The sequence below is a fragment of the Suncus etruscus genome, chromosome 13 (assembly GCF_024139225.1).
Source record: "Suncus etruscus isolate mSunEtr1 chromosome 13, mSunEtr1.pri.cur, whole genome shotgun sequence".
Lineage (NCBI taxonomy): Eukaryota > Metazoa > Chordata > Mammalia > Eulipotyphla > Soricidae > Suncus > Suncus etruscus.
The window spans coordinates 67,495,023-67,517,054 of record NC_064860.1 but is presented as its reverse complement, the minus strand read 5'-3'; the positions used below and the strand labels follow the sequence as shown (position 1 = coordinate 67,517,054).

At 33.8% G+C, this 22,032-nt stretch overlaps 1 pseudogene; it reads left to right on the top strand.

Moving 5' to 3' along the window:
- Positions 1–6,044: 6,044 nt before the first annotated feature.
- Positions 6,045–22,032, top strand: part of LOC126025837 (uridine 5'-monophosphate synthase-like) — a 37,128-nt pseudogene continuing 21,140 nt past the window's right edge.

Below are 22,032 nucleotides of genomic sequence, written 5' to 3'. Positions count from 1 at the left end.
TCAGATTAGGCTAGAATAAGAAATAATGTTTTTATCTAAATTCTTTATAATGTTCTACCTAACAAATCATTATTGATAAATATCCACACAAACTTAAAAATAACAATTAAGGAAAATAATAAAAAGTGAGAGGAAAATTAAGGAATATGGTTTCAGGGGCAGCTCTGGAACACAAGTTTCTTCAGAGAATTATTAAACTTAGGGGAAAAAAGTTGAATATCTTTTGACTTGAATATCTAATTATGGGTAATTCTGCAGAATTTGGATCTGGAGAATAGGTTCAAAGGTTTGTAAAAGGTCTATAAAAATATCTATAAAAGGATATCTGGGAGTGTGCCACACGGCCACTTCCCCACATGGAGCCGTACATCTGTGCTCAGCCACAGCCCCCGCCTGTCTGCAGAGAACCCTGACCAGACTCCAGACAGGGTGAGTGCACCACCCGGACACTTCCCCACGTGGACTGCCAAGTAACCCTGTGCCTGATCCACTCTGAGCTGCTGGGATGGACTAGACTCTATAGACTGGGTGAGCTTGGGTCTACTTTCCAGACCTTGGGGTAACCTAGAGCAGCCTGCCCCCCGAGCCCTGGAGTGGAGGGGCAGAGAGAGGCTGCCAGGTGAGTCTGGCTGAAGGAATTTTCTTGGCTGAGGCCCAGAGAAGGTGGAGCTTCGCTGACTCCCAGGGAAGGGAGGGAGGACACAGGGAGCTAGGCGCAACAGCACCCTCCACCATTTGGCCAGGAGAGGAACTACACTAGATGGCAACAAAAGGGAAGAATTGACCGGGCCCCACTAGAGAGCACACAAGGAGCCAAACCTCAGGGAGCTCACCCAAAAGACCCCTCTAGAACCACACTCAGAGAGGGGACCCATCCCCATGCCACAGGGGGCAAAAGCAGGCTGAACTTGGAAGGCACTGCACTCCAAGCCACACCACTAAATGCAAAGAAATATGGGTAAATAAAAGAGAACTCTAACATCTGGAGATATGGAGAGAAGCTCTAGCAAGTTTCCAAGTCCACCAAAATGCACAGATTTTTGGAAGAAGACCTAAAAGCAGCCATGAAGAACAAAATGGAAGCCATGATAAAGGAAATGAAGAAAACGCTAGTCACCGAATACAAGAAATCCATGGTTGAACATATCAGCCAAATTAAAGAACTGTCAAAGTATATGAGAGATTCCATAAAAAGGGGAATTAAAGGAGCTAAAAGGCACCGTAACAAGCTATATGAGCAGGACCACACAGTTGGAGAACTACACTGAAGAACTCCAAAGAAAACTGCAAACAGAAAACAACCAAAAAAGCAGCAAGAAAATAAAAGGCAAAGCACTGGAAGGAAAAGTACAGTATCTAATGATCAAGGACAAAAGAAATAACCTAAGAATTGTGGGTATACCAGGAGGGGAGGAAATAGGGAAAGAGGAAGAGCAAGTAGTCAGGGAAATAATAACAGAAACCTTTCCCACCCTCTGAAAATAAGATTCAGTGCAAATCCAGGGAGTAAAGAGAGTCCCTAATAAAATAGACCCTAATAAACCAACACCAAGACATACAGTAATTCAAATGGCAAAAAAAAAAAAAAAAAGAGAAAGATGATCTCCTTAAAGCAATAAGGGAAAAAGAACCTCAAATACAAAGGATGGGACAGAAGAATCAAACCAGATCTCCCATTTGAAATAATTCAAGCAAGAAGACAGTGGAACAACATATTTAAATGCCTGAATGAAAGAAATTTTGAAACTAGGGTCCAATATTCAGCAAAACTCTCATATGGGAGGGAAGACTAAAAACATTCTCAAACAAAAACAAACTTGCATTATTTGCACTAACAAAACTGATCCTAAATGACCTACACAGAGACAAATTTCACAATACAAACCACTGATTGTAACAACAAACACCAAACACAACACAACCACACAACACTCCTCTCTGTCAATAATCTCTCTAAATGTAATGAACGAAACTCTCCCATTAAGAGACACATAGTAGAGAACTGGATTAGAAAACATAAACCGGACTTCTGCTGCTGTCAAGAAACACACCTACAACTACAGAACAAAAACAGGCTTAGAATAAAAAGATGGAAATTAATTATACAGGCTAATAAAAAAACAAAAAAGAGTAGGGACAGCCATTCTTATATCAGACCAAATTGCATTCAACCTCAAGAAAGTGATCAGAGACAAAGATGGTCACTAATTACTGATCAGGGGAACACTAGACCAAGAAGTACTAACCCTGGTTTATATTTTTGCACCTAATATAGAGCCAGCAAAATATGTGAGGCAACTGCTCGCAAACATGGAGAAACACATGAAAGGAAATGTGATAATAGTAGGAGATATCAATACTCCACTACCACCACTGGACAGATCTACCAAACAGAAAAACAGCAAAGAAATTAGAGCCCTAAATGAAAAATTAGAAGATCTAGGGCTAATAGACCTATATAGGATTCTCCATCTCCAGAAAGCAGAATACACATTCTTCTTAAGCCCACGTGGAACCTTTTCCAGAATAGACCATGTTGTAGAATACAAATCTAATATATATGTAAAAGACCAAAAATGTAAGAATCATTAGAAGCACTCTATCAGATCACTATGCAACAGAGGTCAAAATTGACTACAATAAGAAGCAATGGAGAAAAATTAATAACTGGAGATTAAACAACATGCTGCTCAAAAACAGCTGGATCAAAGAGCAAATCAAGGAAGAAATAAAAATATTCCTTGAGACATAATAATGAAGAGACAACTTGTCAAAATTTGTGAGACACAGCAAAACAGTGATTGGGGGAAACTCATAGCAATACAGGCCTATGTCAAGAAACAGGAAAATGACAAAACCAACAGTTTAAAGGATCACCTCAAGAAATTGAAACAACAGCAGCAAAGAAATCCAACCACAACCAGAAGGCAAAAAATAATAAAAACCAGAGAAGAAATAAATAACATAGAAACTAAGAAAACAATACAAAAAATCGAGACCAGATGTTGGTTTCTGAAAAAATAAACAAGATAGAAAAACCACTGGCAAAACTCACCAAAAATAGAGGGAAAACACCCAAATCAGTAGGATCACAAATTAAAGGTGAGAGATTATAACAGAACCCCAAGAAAAACAACATATCATGAGATCACATTATGAACAACTATACTCAGGCTAGAGAACCCAGAAGAAATTGACAGATTCCTGGAAAAATACCATCTTCCGAGATTGCATAAGGAAGACCTAGAAAGCCTAAATAGACCAGTGACTTCACAGGAAATTGAAGATGTAATTAAGAAACCCCCTAAGAACAAAAGTCCAGGTCCAGATGGATTTAGAGGTAAAATCTATCAAACATTCTGAGAATAACTCCCACTTTTCCACAGGCTCTTCCAAACCATTGAAAAAACAGGAATCCTCCCAAACTTTTTTATGAGGCTAATATCACACTCATTCCCAAAGATGGCAAAGATACCATCAAGAAAGAAAACTACAAACCAATCTCACTAATAAACGTAGATGCAAAGATTCTCAACAAAATTTTAGCAAACTGAATCCAGCACTTTATCAAAAAGATCATACATCATGACCAAGTGGGTTTCATCCCAGGAATGCAAGGTTGGTTCAACATACACAAATCAATAAACATCATACATCACATCAACAACAAGAAAGACAAAAACCATATGATCATATCAGTCAATGCAGAGAAGGTGTTTGACAAAATCCAACACTCTTTCATGTTAAAAACACTTAGCAAAATAGGGTTAGAAGGAACCTTCCTCAAGGTAGTTACAGCTATCTATAAAAAGCACACAGTCAATATTATCCTTAATGGTGAAAAACTAGAAGCATTTCCACTAAAGTCTAGAACTAGGCAATGCTGTCCACTCTCTCCACTCTTATTCAATATAATCTCAAGTCCTAGGAATAGCAATATGACAAGATACGGGAATCAAAGGTATCCAAATTGGGAAAGAGGAACTCAAACTATCTCTTTTTGCAGACGATATGATGACATACATCGAAAACCCTAAAGATTCCACAGTAATACTGCTAGAAACAATTAAGCAATACAGCAAAGTGGCTGGCTACAAAGTCAATACACAATAGACAGTAGCATTTCTCTATACAAATAATAAAGATGAGCAGAGAAAGATTAAAAATACAACTTAATTTAAAATAGTATCAAAAATATAAAGTACCTAGGAATCAACCTTACAAGGGAAGTGAAGGACCTATACCAGGGAAAATTCAAAACACTCCAGAAAGCAATAGAAAAGGCTCTAAGAAAATGGAAGAACATCCCATGCTCATAGGTAGGTAGAATCAACATATTCAAAATGACTATCCTTCCCAAACTACTATATAGAATTAATGTAATCCCAACTCAAATTCAGACATCATTCTTTAAAGAATTAGAACAATCAATCATAAAATTTATCTGGAACCACAAAAGATCCAGGATAGCTAAACACATATTGAAAAATAAGAAGCTGGATGGCATCTCTTTACCTAACTTTAAACTAAACTATAAAGCCATAGTGATCAAAACAGGATGGTACTGGAACAAAGACAGACTGAAAGAAAGACAGACTAGTAGGTTAGAACAGAATTTTCAGACATAAACCCCTAGATATACAGTCAACTAATATTTGACAAAAGAGCCAAGAACTTGTAATGAAACAATGAAAGTCTTCAACAAGTGGTGTTGGTACAACTGAAAAACCACATGTACGAAAGTAAAAATTAACCCATACCTCACTCCTTATACAAAAGTCAACTCAAAATAGATCAAAGACCTTGAAATTACACCCAAATCTATAAAGTTTATTGAGAATAAAATAGGCAGAACACTCGAATACCTATATATCAAAACAGTCTTTGAGGATGTAGCACCAATGGCAAGAACTTTAGCATTAAACATAAAAAATGAGACTACATCAAACTACAAATTTCTGTATGGTGAAAGAAACCCTACTTAAACAAAAAGACAGTTAACTGAATGGGAAAATATCTTTTAACTTAACATATCAGATTAAAGGGCTGATATTGAGAATATACAAAGCACTCAGAAAGCTGAGCCCCCCAAAACCAAATAAAGCCATAAAAACTGGGGAGATTAAATGAATAGACACTTCATGAGGAAGACTAAACTATGGCCAACAAACACATGAAATATGATAACCGGGTCCTGAGAGATAGCACAGCGGCGTTTGCCTTGCAAGCAGCCGATCTAGGACCAAAGGTGGTTGGTTTGAATCCCGGTGTCCCATATGGTCCCCTGTGCCTGCCAGGAGCTATTTCTGAGCAGACAGCCAGGAGTAACCCCTGAGCAATGCCGGGTGTGGCCCAAAAATAATAAAAAATGAAAATATGATAACCTTCACTCATCATCAGAGAGATCCAAATCAAAATGACAATGAGGTACCACCTAACACCAATGAGAATGGCTCACATCAAAAATAATGGGAACAGTCTCTGTTGGTGGGGATGTGGTATGGAAGGCACTTACATTCACTGCTGGTGGGAATACCCCCTTGTCCATCCCCTATGGAGAACAGTCTGGAGAGTGCTCAAGGAACTCAGAATTGAGCTGCCATTTGATCCAGCAATTGCTCTCCTAGGTATCTACCCCCAAGTTGGAAGGACATTCATCCCAAAGTATTTGTGCACCGCACTATTTATCGCAGCATTCAGTATAATAGCCAAGTCTTGAAACCAACCTCGATGTTCAACAACAGATGAGTGGATCATTAAGATGTGGTTTCTATACACAATGGAATACTACATGGCAGTCAGAAATGATACAATCATAGACTTTGCAGCAACGTGGATGGACTTAGAACATACCATTTTAAATGAAGTAAGAACCAGGAAGATGAAAGATAAACACAGAATGATAGCACTATTCTGAAGCACCTAGAACATACAGTATATATACAACTAATACTCAATGATCAAAGCATAGATTTTAACTGTGATAGAAACTCCCAAACACTGTAACAGTCCAACATATACTGGGGAAGTAGTGCCCAAAACACATGAACGAGGAACAGCACAAACTCTTTGACTACACATTATACCATAAAGAAACTAGCATACAGCAAAGAGAGCAGCGTAGAGACGAACAGGTATGCAATCAGTCTTTTACTACAAAGGCCCACAATAATCTCTTAGGGATCCTATACAGGATTACAGGTAAACAATACCATGGGAAATCACTGACTCCAAAGGAATCATTTAAAAATAGTATTATTTAATGCTTTAATCTTACTATATTTAAAATAAACCCTCACCTTTTCTGTCCACAGGCGTTCTTGGATACAAAAAGGGTGGACAACCTAACATGCACCTTGGGACTCAGTCACATAAGATACCATACCCAGCTGGCGATATGAAGAGGGTCTCGATAAAACTCTTTAACATACCCTTTATTTCTAGGTTTTTAACCTTCTGTAAGGACCATGAAGTATGTGACCAGCCAGATCACTGAAACAGCAACTGTGACCTACAGATTTATACTACAGGGCCTACACATTGAACACATTCAAGCAAACTAACATTACTTTGCTCCTTTCTCCTCTCTTCTCACTACTTTTCTTATTCTTTTTTTTTTAATCTTATCTGCTCTTTTCTCCTTTTCTGCCCCCTTCCTTATACTTCCCCCCTTTCCCCCCTGTTAGAAATCCGACTATCCCTTCACCCCTCAATGCCATCCAGATTTCCCACCTTATTAAAACTCTTCACCCTCAGTTCTTAATCTATTAGGCATCAAGACTGACCTCCTACCCCAACGAACCAGTATCCCAGCACCCAAGCGATGGGACACCCACTCAAACCCACACCTTATCCCCGGCAAGAAAAGACAACCAACACCCAGCTGACTCACGTGTTGTGGCCCTCCTTACCAACTCTTTCTGGCGCGGACTCTTGCTTGATACTGGACTTAGCTCTAAAAGAATTCCAATGCAAGAACTCTACCCAAAACCTCCCTGCCACAAATCTTTTGCCAATCTCAGGAAGGTCAGGGTGTGTGACGAAAAGGCGCTGGGGAACGCACACCCCACAAGCAAATCTCAAAAGACAAAGGGGAAAACCTATAGCTCTTTCATAAGTATAAAGCCCTGTAACACTACCTCTTTTACCTGTTCTACCCCAAACTTAAGGTAGTCTCCTGCATCACTTTGTTCCATTAATTACTTTCTTTATTTTTTTTTAATTTATAAAAAAATTTTCTCTTTATACATATGGGAGCACATATATTTTTATCTCTATTTTTATATTTTTGGTGTGTGACTTGCTTCTGTTTTCTTCTCTTTCCACCCCCAAATGCACCGGCAATATAATATAGCACCATTTCTTCCTGCAAAAGGCACACTAAAAAAAAGGGGTAAGGTTACATATAAAAACGAGCTCTTGTCTACTAGGGATAAGAACTCATACTTTTTTACAACACAGGGGCATCTCCCACCTTGAATATATGTCATGTGGACCCAACTTAGACCCCAGGTGATTAGACGGACCGTCCAGCCTAGAACCCTGTATCCCAGACATAGAAATGACACAGTTCTTCACAACAGCTACTGGAACCAAATCCCATCTGGGATATCCTTAATACTGCTCAAACACCAACATGGCCTAGCTCTAATATGATATCTTGACAACGAAGAAATTGGGAACAACTTGACATAAGAGCAGGTTATTCTACCTCACCAGCTAACAATAAGACAAAATCAGAAGACTTGTCACCCTTTGGTGTGCAAAAGCCATGGTCATGATCTACAGATGACTGGCTGATAGAACCGTGACTGGGCAGTATGTATCCTGGGACCAATAAAAAAGCCCTAGTCTAGGGTTTGGTTTACGACGGACACAACAACCATGATCTCTAATTCCAGAAGTCTGACTGAGACAGTAACAACTGAATGGGTCTTCTGGTAACATAATGAAAGATGCTATCCCAGGCTCCATTCTAGTCTCAGTGCACAGGACCCAAGACCAACCAACCACAGAAGACAGATTAAAATGTCACTAAGGAAACAGAACTTCTACAATCACAAAGAAAGACTTCACCATAAGTTCCATCCTTGACCTGTGCAGATACCGAGATCTCTAGATACAGAGGTCTGATTTTACCACCCAGGATGGAGCAGAAGTCTCCCATACACAACAAAAGCACCAACGGGTGAGTAAATGAACTAGAAAGGAGTCTATAGTTAATCCCATGACAATATACTTCACGGGTGGAGAAACCCTGTATCTCTTTAGGCCAAGGGCATTCTTTTTTCAAAATGACCCCAATATTTACTGTGCCTATAAAGGAGGGAGAAAAAAAGAGACAAAAAGCCCAAAATAATCTTTTTTTTTTTAATCTATCTAGTTTTTGTCGATTTCTTTGATTTGGTGTGGATATTGAAATGGTTGTCTCAGTTTTTATTTATTTATTTATTTTTTCTTTCTTTTCTCTTCTTCCATTTAGTGCTCTGTCATGATTTTTATCTCAAGACCATAGCAAGTATGTGGTGCCTATCTTTATTGCTGTAGTGCTCACTGGATATTTTATTTGATACTTCTTTTTATACTGTTGTGGTGTTTCACCTTCTTTTTCCCCTCTGTCTCTGAAACAGAGGATGAGAGCCTCTAGGACTCCACCCATTATTGGCACATTTGATTTTTACCCCATTTTATTACTTTTCTCTTCTTCAAACAAAAGCACATAACTTTAACTATCTAGTCCCGCCTCCCAATTAGAGGGGGATATAATGGAGGTACCATGACCAAACAGTTGTAAGATCACTATGTAAGATCACTAGGCACAGAGGGGACCACTCATTCTAGCAACCCGGGGGATAAGGGTATAGGCTATGGGAGGCAGGACGGGAACAGGGGTGGAGGGAGAATTATTTGCTGGTGGGAATTCCCCTGATTCAATGTTAATATGTACCTAAAATATTACTGTGAAGGTTATGTAAGTCACTATGATTAAAATAAAAATGATAAAAAAAAGATATCTGGGTAAAATAACAATACCTTTCACTACATATTTCCTATTCACATCTGTGGAGCATAATAATTTTGCTGGCCAAAGTAATGCTGCAAATCAAAAGGTGTTATATCATGAAAAACCACAGATTGACAATATAAATTATTCTGACTTGATTTATAAACAACCTCTTAGAACATTACTTGGTAGAAAGAGTCTAGATTTCAAATTACAAAATTTTTATAATTTTTCCTACTAGTTTCTCAAATTTAATCTTTTTCCCTTTTTTTAAATTTATTCCATGGTCTCAGTTGTGTAGAGTTCTTGCAATTTTTTTTCATGATTTTCCTCAAAAGCCAATTTCCAATAGTTTTGTTGAGAAGTTAAACATACAATATTTGTTAATTAAAATAATCTTTGACAACTGCACTCTTATTTCTCACTGTGTTTAGTAAAATCCTGTTCAAAATGCCAAGCTAAAAGTTGTATTCTTTTTTTTTTAGTTAGATTCAGTAGTGAAATTTTAATAGATTACTGTGAACCTATTTCATTCTATGCATAGGCTTAATTTGAATACTGTACATAAGATCTCCCTGGCTTCCCAGATCATCATATCTGTATTTTAGCAAATGTTGACCACTTCTTTATTTCTAATATATCTGATTTAAAAATCAAATGCATACATTTTGTCAATCCTCCTTCTAAATTAGAAATTTCTTAACTATCACCCTATCTTTTCTGCTATACAGACTTGAATTTCATTCAAAATTACATGCTTCAACGATTTTATTTAGAGAAATTTAAGACAAAGGTTTTTGTTAAAGACAATTATCAACTATAGGAATATGAGTCAAAGTGCACATGTCGCATGCTCCTGCCTTTCAGAAAGGCAACTCTAAGAATTTTGCTGCAGGTTCTTTAAGGTTCTTTAGGAGTTTCTAGTAATAATGAACTTTAGATGTTTGAAACAATATAAAAGTTATTGTTTATGTTTAAACTTAGAATTGTCTCACGTTCATTTTCTCTGGCTTGTTGACATCTTTTCCTGCACTAATCATTTATATGTAAATTTTAGTTTTAGAGTAACCTTTGTGCCGGCATTTTCCAATTAAAAATTATCCTCAAAAATAGACTCTTGGAGAGATAGCAGAGCATTTTATAGCTAACAATGGTAAAGTGCTGAAGTCACAGCAAAGAATGAGTAAGATGCAGTGATCTCAGAAGGCTAAATGGGACTACAATACACTAAAATTTTATCTGTTAAAATGTTATATCCCACCTATAAATAATATGTGGCTCTATTTTTCTGGTTTTATGACAAGAAAGGTCAATTAATTTTTATGCTTTGTAAAAATAATGACTTTTCTAATTTCCCCATATTTAATTTGCAACCTATTTTATTATAGGTAAATTTTCAGCTGTAAGCTAAGTAAGAAATTACAAATCTTTAAAGTATAAAAAATTATTTAATAAAAATTTACAAAATATTCGGGCCAGAGTGGTGGCGCAAACCATAGGATATTTGTCTTGCACATTGCTAACCTAGGACAGACCATGGTTCTATCCCAGATATCCCATTTGGACCCCCAAGTCAAGAGCTATTTCAGAGTGCATAGCCAGGGGTAACCCCTGAGAATCACAGGGTGTGACCTCCAAAACCCCCCAAAACAACTTACAGAATATCTACAAGTATATGGACAGAAAAATACTGAGTATGACTTTTGAAGGTAAAATATAACAAGTTATGTTAGTAGTCAGAAATTTTAAAGACTCTCCTTTAAATTTTTTAGACATAGTTTAAAATGAACCTGAACACATGTTCCTAGGATGATAAAAAAAAAATCCTAGAATGCTTTGTCTCTCATATTTTATCTCAGATATGTTCTGACTCTTCCAATTTTTTAACTCAGTTCTTCTATATAAAATCATGAGAATGTAATCAAACCAGGCAAAGAGGAATATAGTCAATAAATACCCACATCATGGGAAATTTGGTCAATAAAGGGAGAAGTCTGAGTAGCTGAATACTGAATTTTTTTATTCATCAAAATGTATTTCTCAAGCATATGTCACACATTTCACCAGAAGTTTCTAAGTTGTAGTAAATATCAGAGACCAAAAAACTGACCAAGTTTTCAATACATGGTATGCTAACTTTTACTCATTTCTTATTTTATTTCCTTCTTTGGGATCATCATACAAAAAGAGTCAAATAAATATTTTATAATATTTATATTTTATAATTAACATTCTTATTTTGAATAGGAAAATTGTATGTAGTTTAAAGTACATTTTATCTTTCACAACTGTAAGAAATTTATAATATTTTTCTAAGTAGTAGTCAAATTGTGGTATATAAGGGGAAACAAATCATGGCAGGTACATAAGAGACATGAACTACTTTTGTGCCATTTTTAAAATGTATTTTTAATACCCTAAATTATTCTAAAAATTAAGGAGCAAAAGTTCAAAGGGATAAAAAATGCTGCAGTGCAAATTTCAATGTTCTATATTTAATCACAGGGCCCCATGTAACTCAAAGAGAGGACGATTTAGTTGAAATATATATTCGGGTAAAATAAAATTGAGTTAGTAATCACACAGGATACTCATCTATAACTCATTAAATTGTACAATGTTTTCAAAGATCTACTTACCAACGATTGAGCACTTCCAGGTATGAGTCCAAAGCCTGCCACACAAAGTAGAACATTCTAAAATGCCCTGATCCCTCCTTCAGACTTTAATTTGCACTCTTTATGGTCCAAGAATTTCTTAGTTGAAGCATTGCAACACATTGACTCAGGTTTAAAACCCTCAAATTCTATGTATGGACTTCCAATCCCCCACCAACAGTAATTCCTAGCACTACAGACTATGCTAAACAAACAACAAAACTTTTAAATTTCAATGCAACTTCTTTTTAGCTTTTTTCTTTATACAATGACAAAATCGTCTAAGCTACCTGAACCAGAGACCAAAGACAGCATCAGCTTATACTATTCTATTGTAATAACACATACTTCTTTTTCTATCTTTTTGTTTCTTTCTTTGTTTCTTGGTCACACTTGGTAACACTCAGGGGTGATTCCTATCTATGCGCTAAGAAATCACTCCTGGTTTGGGGAACTGTATAGGATGCTAGGGGATCAAATCTCCTTCGGTCCTAGGTTAGCACATGCAAGGCAGATACCCTACTGTTTGCGCCACCGATCCAGCCTTATTTTTCTATTTTTTTCACAAAAACAATATATCTGCTAAGTTATAACATTAGTTTGTTATTTGTATATAGTATAACCAGGAATGTTTATGAATCTACTTTACATATCCTTGATCCAACTCTGGAAATTATATTTCCAAATAAAAATATTGAATTTACTATCTATCGTCCCTTAAAGTTACCCAAAATGATCAGTTAGGAATTAAAAAAATTTTAAACTAAACATATAACCTATTATTAATTTTTTAGTTTTATCTTTTTTCCTATATAAATTCAGTTTACTTTAAGTCAGAATTAACCACATTTTTTTTCTCCCTATTTCTTACCTCCTCTAAAGCAGAAATAACATGTTGGTTAAATGAGTAATAAATGATAATAATAGTAATAAAGCAAGGTTTCCAACAAAATATAGGTGCTTTAAATTAACATTATTACAAAGTTATCCGGTGACTGCTGAAAATACATGAATACTCCTATAAGAAGGAATTAAGACAAAACCTTCAGACTGAAAATAAATTGAATATGAAATTTGTTTTTAGGGTGTAAAATTTCCTTTAAAATCAATGTTGATATCAGTTGAGATTGCTCATAAATAAGACTATTTTCTGATTTGAAATAATAATAATCTCTGAATATCAAGATATCAGTTATTAAAGGACAAGAGAGCTTTAATCTAGACAGGTAGCTCTCGAATCTATGTATTTAATCACAATAGCAGATATCTTAGAAACCAAAACTACATAATAATTTCCTTTTGAATTATATATACTGAAAAATAACCATATTTATGATTATTGCTCAGAATTTGGGGAAAGTTGTCTCGCTCCTTGCTAATTACAAAATGGATAAAGTAGATTTAGGTACTGAGCTTATTTGTATGAACAGTGAATAACATTGAGATTGTGTAACATATACTTTCATTTCCCTTACACACTACATTTTTGTACAGTTATATTTACTGAAGTTTACATCCTTTGTTATGCTGTAATGGTACCATATAATTAAATTAAGTGATTAATTCAGCCAGCTCCTGTTATTTGTATGTACTAAATACTGAAAATATATTGCAGTGTAAAAGGAGAATCAGTGATAAAACAAATGTTTATTTTCTGTGCTTTTATAATTTATGCTGTGTAGAAATACATGTGCTTCAAGAGAACAAAGGAATAAGTGAATCATTCTGCTAAGGGATCAGGAAGTTTTCCTCTGAGAGATAAGAGCTTATTTGGATTTCATATCATGGATTTCATGGGTGAGAGGATGGATTTAGAGAAAATTGGCAGTCTAGGCATTAAAGGGGTGTGAGCAGGGCCAGGAACTGTTAGTACCTTGTTTGTTTGGATAACACATGGTAATTCCATGAATTCTCAGTGTACAATTAGAAGGTATGCTAGAAAAGGAGGCTGGAGCCAAACTGAGTATTTTAGCTATGACAGGCAATTCACTGTTGCACATAGACAAGTGTGAAAGAGCAAATGCTTTAAAAAAATAATAAAGTAGAGTAATGCAATTCCAAATGTCATACATTTGTCAATCTTAGAGACAGATATATGCAACACCATGGAATCAGTGGGTAAGAAGAATATAATATGCTAGATTAAAATCACATAGACCTTTGTAAACCTTAGCTGTGGCCTTAGCTCATACAGTATAGAATCATGAGAATTTTTTTCTAGTCATATTTATTTGCATTTTACTATGCTTTGATAAATTTTGCTAGGTAATCTGAAGGTAGAGATAGCATTTTAAAACAAACCACTAACAATACACTAGACATTTAACAGGACCAGCTAAGTTCACAGTTTGGTTTCTATTAAGAGGATAGGTAGTTAAGTGGAGAAGATGTCTCTATTTAAAAGCCATGAACATTTAATCTGTACATATAATGAATATATAATTACACTTAAGTAAGTTATATGTAGACTAGAATGATATTCTAACACTTAGATTATGAAATTTAATAAAGACATAATTCATTTGAGCTGGCACACATAATCTATATTTGCATATTAATACCTTGTTCAAGATGAAATATAACATTAAAACATTTCAACTGCATTGATTCTAGTATATTTTGCATCTAAGTGACAGTTTTCACTTTTATTTAATTGACCATTATTTTTTTAACTTGTTTCTAACAGTAACACTTGTAACAGCTATGAAAAAGGTAAATATATTGCTGTTCTAGTTAACTATGTATGATAGATCACATACAGTGACTATATTATTGATTCCCACTCATTTTATTTACTTACATTTTGCTTTTTGTTCATGTTTGGCTGTGCTCAGGTCTTTACTCCTTGCTCAGTGCATAGGGATTATTCTGATGTGCCAGAGGACCTTACCAGTTTTGTTATCTCTCTATCCCTCCCACTCACTTTAAAAGTACTGAACTATGAATAACATTTGGGACTTAATCAAGAGTTGGTATAAATAGTACTATAAAATCTTATTATACAAACTTATGTGTTTTCCATTTTACATTTTAGAAATGTATGTTAGGTTTTATCAACTTAATATCTTTTCAAAAGTGGTAAAATCATATTTATTTATAGGAACTATTTGATGGAATTGGTTTCCTCTTGAACGAAATAGAAACATACTTAATGTTTCAAAATATTTTACATAATAATGGAATATTGATATTGAGAATTGCTTTTATCTGGGGAGATAGCTCAAATGGTAGAAGCATATGCCCAGCATTATACGGGGTCCTAAGTCTGAACTTTAGCACAGCATGGCCACCAATATATATAATGTTATATTATATATTATATAATTATGCATTATATTATATGTTTATATATAAATATATATATTTATAAAATATATATTATATAATTATATTATATATTATATATACCACATAAAGCCTTGTAAGTCCTATATCACTGCTAAGTGTGATTTCTGTGCTGATTTTTAAAGTTTTAATTTTAGAAGTAAACACTTTTTATTTATATACATGATTCATGTTAATTTGTTCTAAGCTTTAGTTTATAGGCTCTAAAGTGTATACCTCAGCAACCTGAGATGCCTCTTTAACTCTATTTTCTCTGTCTTCTTTCTTTCCATTCACTTATTTTGCATGTAACTGTTAAAGTGCAAGTACATTTCCATGCTCAAAAGACTATTGAGTTGAATCAACTGCATAGAATTTAGTTACTTCCCCCAGTTATTCACAGACTAATATGAAAAAACTGAAACTAATTATATGTCTTCTATGGAAACATCTTGATTTCATTATAAGAAAATTTTAATTTCTTGTCAAATTTGTTCACTTTCCTTTTAATATTTCAATAATTGTACTTTGAGATATTTGAAGATTATTAAGAAACAGCTTACGATGTTTTCATACTTTCTGACAAGCTCAAAAAATGTGACTTTGTTAAATTCAGAGAAAAAAATCGATATATTTTGAAATTTGGTAAGGATAAAACTTATTCATCCTATATAAAATTTGTAGCCAATATTTATAATATAAAATACAATTGGATTTTTTCTCTTTATGGTGTCATGGCTTATTTTCGTCTATAGAAAATATTTTTCTTCCTGCATATAATAAGTTTTGTTCTTACATATAATAATGCAATAGATGTAGTGAAGAAAGTATAATAAAATTAATTGTTTTAATGTTCTTTCTTTAATAGCATTTCTTTGAAAAGGAGTAAAGGCGGGGGTCGGGTAGGAAGGAGGGAGATTTGGGAAATTGGTGATGGGAACGTTGCACTGGTGATGGGTGGTGTTCTTTACATGACTGAAACCCAAACACAATCATGTATGTAATCAAGGTGTTTAAATAAAATATATAAAAAAAAGAAAAAAAAGAAAAGGAGGTATTTTAAAATAGTCATAACTTCTGAAAACTTGAAAATAACTGAAAAATATCCAAATCATATTTGCATATTTCATAAAATATGTGGAGGTGCTGGAAAGATAATATAGAAGGGTATAGGGGTCTCAAACTTGCAGTCCGCGGGCCCTTTGCAGTCCTCCGAACAACATTTTGTGGCCCTAGAAGAATCTTTTTTTGTTTTGTTTTGTTTTGTTTTAGTTATTTGGGTCACACCCCCAATGTTTAAGGCTTACTACTGACTTTGCACTCAAGGATCACCCCGACTATGCCTCCTGCGGCCCCCAGGTAAATTGAGTTTGAGACCCTTGGCAGAAGATAGAATACTTGACTTTCTTGTGACTGACTGGAGTTATTCTGGCATTCAATAGCATCTCCCTAGCTTGTCAGGTGTGATTCCTGAGTACAGAACAAATAGTACCCTATAAGCATTTCCGGGTGTGGCTCAAATAAAACATAAAGAAAGAAAGAAAATACAGGAAAATATTGTGTTATTATGTAAATATAAATTGCATAATCATTTGCTCTTACTCTATGTCAACTGAAAAGTTTTTGAGAAATAGCAGTATTGTTTAAAAATTTAGTACATTATACTGACTTTTCTAATGTAACAATTTATTAGAAAAATTGATTACTAATCATACATTTTAGGAAAAGGAACATGTATGTTTATTCGGAACATATGCACATAACTTAGCAGCGCAAAGAGAGGACTTTTATTAATTCTCCAGAGAGAAATAGAAATCAGTCAATATGAACCACATGGCGCCATCTGTTCTGGTTTAAAGTATGTTGCTTTGATGAAAATTACTTCATTCTCACCTGCAAAACAGAGATGAGTTGTTGAAGACTTCTTGATTTCTATGACTTTTTATTTTCAAAATGTGCTATTATTGAAATGATCAGAGAAAAATTTGCATTTAAAAACAATGTAGAATAAATGGAAATCTTTATGAAAAAAGAAAGCTGAGCTAATAATGAGATGGACCTAAGTCCATTTGATGGGAAAGTCTAATTTAAAAACAAAAGACAATTTACATAGTACAGTAGTGTGATGCATTTTTCTCTTTAAAAAAATAAAAGAAATTTGGGAAATAGATGGAAGAAAGGCGGGGAGTAGATGAAGATAGTTATACTGAGAAGAAAACATGGATTTCTCCAGAATGGGAAAAGAACAAAGGAGGAGGTACAAGCTATTTCAAAGAATGGAGACATGCACCCTAGGAAGAAAATCTACATCTTTGACAGGTTTGAGCTATGAGGCACAGCCAATACACATTTTGTAAGAGCCTTGAGTTAACAATTCTGAAGAATTTTTAAAATTATTCTGATAATGGGCTGAGAATTAAATGAGTGGGGTAAAGAAGAATTAGAAGAAACAGAGAGGTTCCTTCTGTCTGCTGAAAGGGCTTTTGATTTGCATGTGGCTGACCTGGGTTCTCCCTGATGAAGTGCCTAGAGCACCACCAAGGGTAACTGCTCAGTGCAGAGTTAGAGAGATATGGATAACCTATCAGATGTTGCAATCACCGTCAGATGTTTCCAAAACCAAACCAAACCAAAACAAACAAGCCATAGAAATCAAGAACTAGATGCTTCCCTGACACCTTAGAAAGTTGTGAATAAAATAGGAAGTCTAGAATGCAGTGTGATGGTATTATATTTCTATCAGTGAAAAGTATATGAAAACAACAATGAACTGCCATGGCATAATTGTGCAAATGGGAAAATCCAGAATAATAACAACATAAATAACAATAAGGTAGTTGTGCAACAACACAAACATGTATGTAATCAAGGTGTTTAAATAAAAAATATATTTTAAAAAATCTCTTAGCTTTGCTGGTGGTGAAGAAAATTGTATAAAAGTTTGTGAATCCCAAGTTGCAGTTTCTTATAAAACTAAAATGACCATTATTGTACAAACATAGCAATGATTTCATTTGCATTTAGTCAAAGGAATTTAAAACTGTTCACATAAAAACTAGAACATATATATTTGTAACAACTTTATTCATAATATCCAAAACTTGGAAGCAACTAAAATGCTATTGGGTAGGTAAATGGATATATAAACTGTAGCACATCCAGACAGTGCTGGAACAATCGTACAACATGTACAAAGAGTACTTACCTTGCTGACTATGTTCCATCCTAGCACCGCATATGTTAACTGGAGACCATGAGGAGTTCAAGGGTGTTCATAGTTCAGAGCTATGAGTATGCACTAAGCACCACTGTTAAAACACTAAAAATAAACAAACAAAATAAAACAAAACAAAAAAGAGAAAGAAAAGAAAGAATGAGAAAAAAATAGAAATTTTATGTTTATTTCAATCTCTGCAATAAAATGGATTTGTAAAATAAACTTAGAAAAATATTCAAAAGGAGTTTTAGTCCATACAATCAGATCATGAACTATCTACATTTGATGGGATAAGCATTTCTCTTCCCAAAGTTAAATGTTCTTAGATCAGAACACTCAAGATGAAAAGCAGATTTTCAAATTGACACTTAAGATTCAGCTCAGCAACAACCAAAAGGTACAAAGTGAAGTAGAAAATGAGAAAGAGTGAAGGCTAGTTTCTATTGATCTCAGACAGCATATTATATTGGCTGTGTTAGCTTTGAAATTTCTCCCAAAATTGATTTCATTACTCTTCTAGTCGTCAAATGGAGATGACTAAAAAAAACTTTTGAAAACACTGAAGATTTCTATTCTCTAAGTGTTATGACATTAAATTTGAATTAAAGAGAAACCACACAAGATACATTGAATATAGAGATTAAAGTTTGAAATACATAAAAGAAATTTCCAAAAAGCTTAAGAATATGACAAAAATTGCTAATAATAGAAATAATTAGTTTATAAATATGAAAACTTAATATAAAATCCATGTCAAAATATAATCATGTATCAAATGTATTGCACATAAATTAGGCAAACTTGCATTACTTTAATGTTCTCAGAAAGTAAAGTGCAATGTTAATACTGCCAAATATTGCAAGCCCTTGCAAATATCACTTCTTCTATACCATGTTAATTTTCTTTTAAAAAATTGAAAATTGAAACTTTCTATCTCTATATATATGGCTGACATTTTAATATGCAAAATTCAGCAAATAAACCCACACATCGTGTTTTGTTTAAATTTCTGGTATCCAAATAATTTAACAGTCTTTATGTCAAAAATAACCTTTGCTACTTAAAAATTCTATGCAGTACAATTAGAATATACTATGTCTACTTCAGAAAGTCCTTAGCAATTAGCAACAACCTGTCATTTTTTTGTATTAGTTCTCTCTCCAGTTTTGTTTGTTGATTTTATTATTCAAGTCACATAGAATCTGTTGATTAAAATAATTCTGTAGAGACCTCAGAGTAATTTCATAAGAAACTTGATATCTCAAACACCTAGAAAAGAAAGCATATAGAGAATAAAATATTATGCACTTGGTATAAAATAGAAGCATACAGATGTTTATGTTAATCTCTTTTTGACTCTAAAACATTATCAGCAGGATTAATAAGCATACTGATGTTAAAGTTCCTTCAATTGCAAATCATTCCATATCTAAAGCATTTTGCATTTATTTAGATGATTGCTAAGTAGTTCGTTCTGTAGTTTTAGTTTATACATGCACATATTTATTATTCAGAAAGTCATTAATTTAATTCTAAATAATTGGAATGCAGCATTACAAATCTGTAAACTAAAATGCTAGTTTTAATACTTTCAAATTGTTTCTCTGGACAATATTATTTTCCTACCTTCAATGTTATTTCTTTAAACATAAATACTTCTAAATAGTGTCATGTGTTCCATAAATACAGTATTGTTGTGGGAAGATGAGATAACAAAATGTGTTTCAACTATGTTAGAACAATCTATGCACATAGTTGGCTTGCTTAAAGTAGCTGGCACAGAATGACATGGAATATTCTCTTGTTTTAGGTTGTCAGGGTAAATGCAGAGTAGTGTGTGGCAAAAGTGGGGTTTCTATGTATCAAACCCAGTACCTCAGTCATACAGATATTTTTCCCACCCACCCCAGTCATTAAAAGTTTTAAGTATCAAACTCATGACCTCGATATTCTGAGTATATGCACCAGAATACATGCATCTTAAGTTATTTAATTTTTGCAGATGATTCCTTTTATAACATAGAGTATATATTTTTGTTTATAAAAACATAAAATGAATCAAATAGTTTCAGAAAAACATTTTAATTAGAAAATACTTTAAGATATACTTATTCCAAGAAATATTTTAAAAATAGTTCCAAAATTTATAATTATTTGAAGTTTCAAGGAGTAGAGCAATTATTTTAATATTTGTTTTATTGTAACCATTTACTCGAATCAATAATTCACCACAATCAATAAGATTTAGTTTATAAGTCAGATGAGTAAAAACACCAACATTGAATAAGTTTCTTTTCCTTTTTCAATTATACCAACGGATTTATTCAGTCTGCCTTGCTAAAATTTTACAATGCTCAATGATGGCAATGAATTGAATCCTGTCATAATGAAGCCAAGACTTTCAAAGTTAAATGATGAAAGTCTTTTCATAAGCTTGTTTTTTACTTCAATGATATATTGTAAAGTGTATTAAAATGCTTATTTTATTTCTAAAAATATTTATAAAGCATCATGAATAGTCATGTGACTTAATTCATATGTTAATTTCTATGGCACTGTATATGCTAATACAATACATAAATCTCTTGTTATAGCAGTGTGTTATAGTCAATGAGGTAAGCAAAAAATATACAGATTTTTGTATTTGTTTTATATACTATATCCAGATTGCTTTCTTTTTCTGCTGGTGGTATCAGCAGTTTTGAAATCAGTACTCAAATTATATCTATGGCCTCTTTTAGCAACAGAGAAGCCCCAGAATATAATGTTGTTAATAAATTGCAGTGATGAGGATTTTCCAGGCTTCTCAATTGCTGTTTGGTACTTTTGGTTTTCTCAGAAAACGTTGTGATGTTGTGATATTGTGACTATATACATATATATATATCAACAGATTTTTTTTCAGTCCTGTGATGCTTGAGGTCATATGAGGTGCATGAGTTACACCTGAGTTAGCTGCGTATTCTTACATTTTAAACCATATAATTATTTTTTATCAAATTACCATGCTTTACTTAGTTGCTCATAATTAAATTTCAGTTATACAATGTTTCAACACAAGTCCCACCAGTAGTGTCAACTTCCTTCCACCAATGCTCACTCCAAATTACTTTCCACATCTCAGCTTGTCTCTATTTTTTAAGTTGAATGTTATAGTTTAGATTCTATGTATACAGTGCTGTTTGGTTTGCTGATATAAATTTATATATGTACTTATATATTTGACACCTTTACATATATGTATATGTACATATATTTACATATCCCATGTGCTTAAGTCCCCTGACCACTATCCTTGTTACCTTTCATTCATGTTCCACACTGATACACAAAGAGTCAAAAGTTGGAACAAGAGCAGTGGCGCAAACTGTAAGGCCTTGCTCGTGTTAGCCTATGACAGACCACAGATTGATTCCCCTGTGTCCCACATGGGCTCTCAAGCCAGGAGTAATTTCTGAGTGCATAGCCAGGAGTAACCCTTGAACATCATCAGGTGTGACCCAAAAAGCAAAAAAAGAAAAAAATGAGGCAAAAGTTATAATTGTCAATGTTTATATATATTCATACATATTCATGCATACACATGATTCAAAATTATTTTTATAAAATAGTATAATTTTCAAATAATTAGCAATCAAACTTAAGTAAATACTCATGATTAATATATAATTTAGTGTTTTGTGGCATGATTATTAATAGTGATGATTTTTATATGTTGTGATAACAATTTTTTTTTGATGGCTTATTAAGTGAAAATTAATAAAAATTAAACTTGTTAACATTATGCTTTGCCACTACTTTATTTAAAATATCACTTATCATTGATCTTT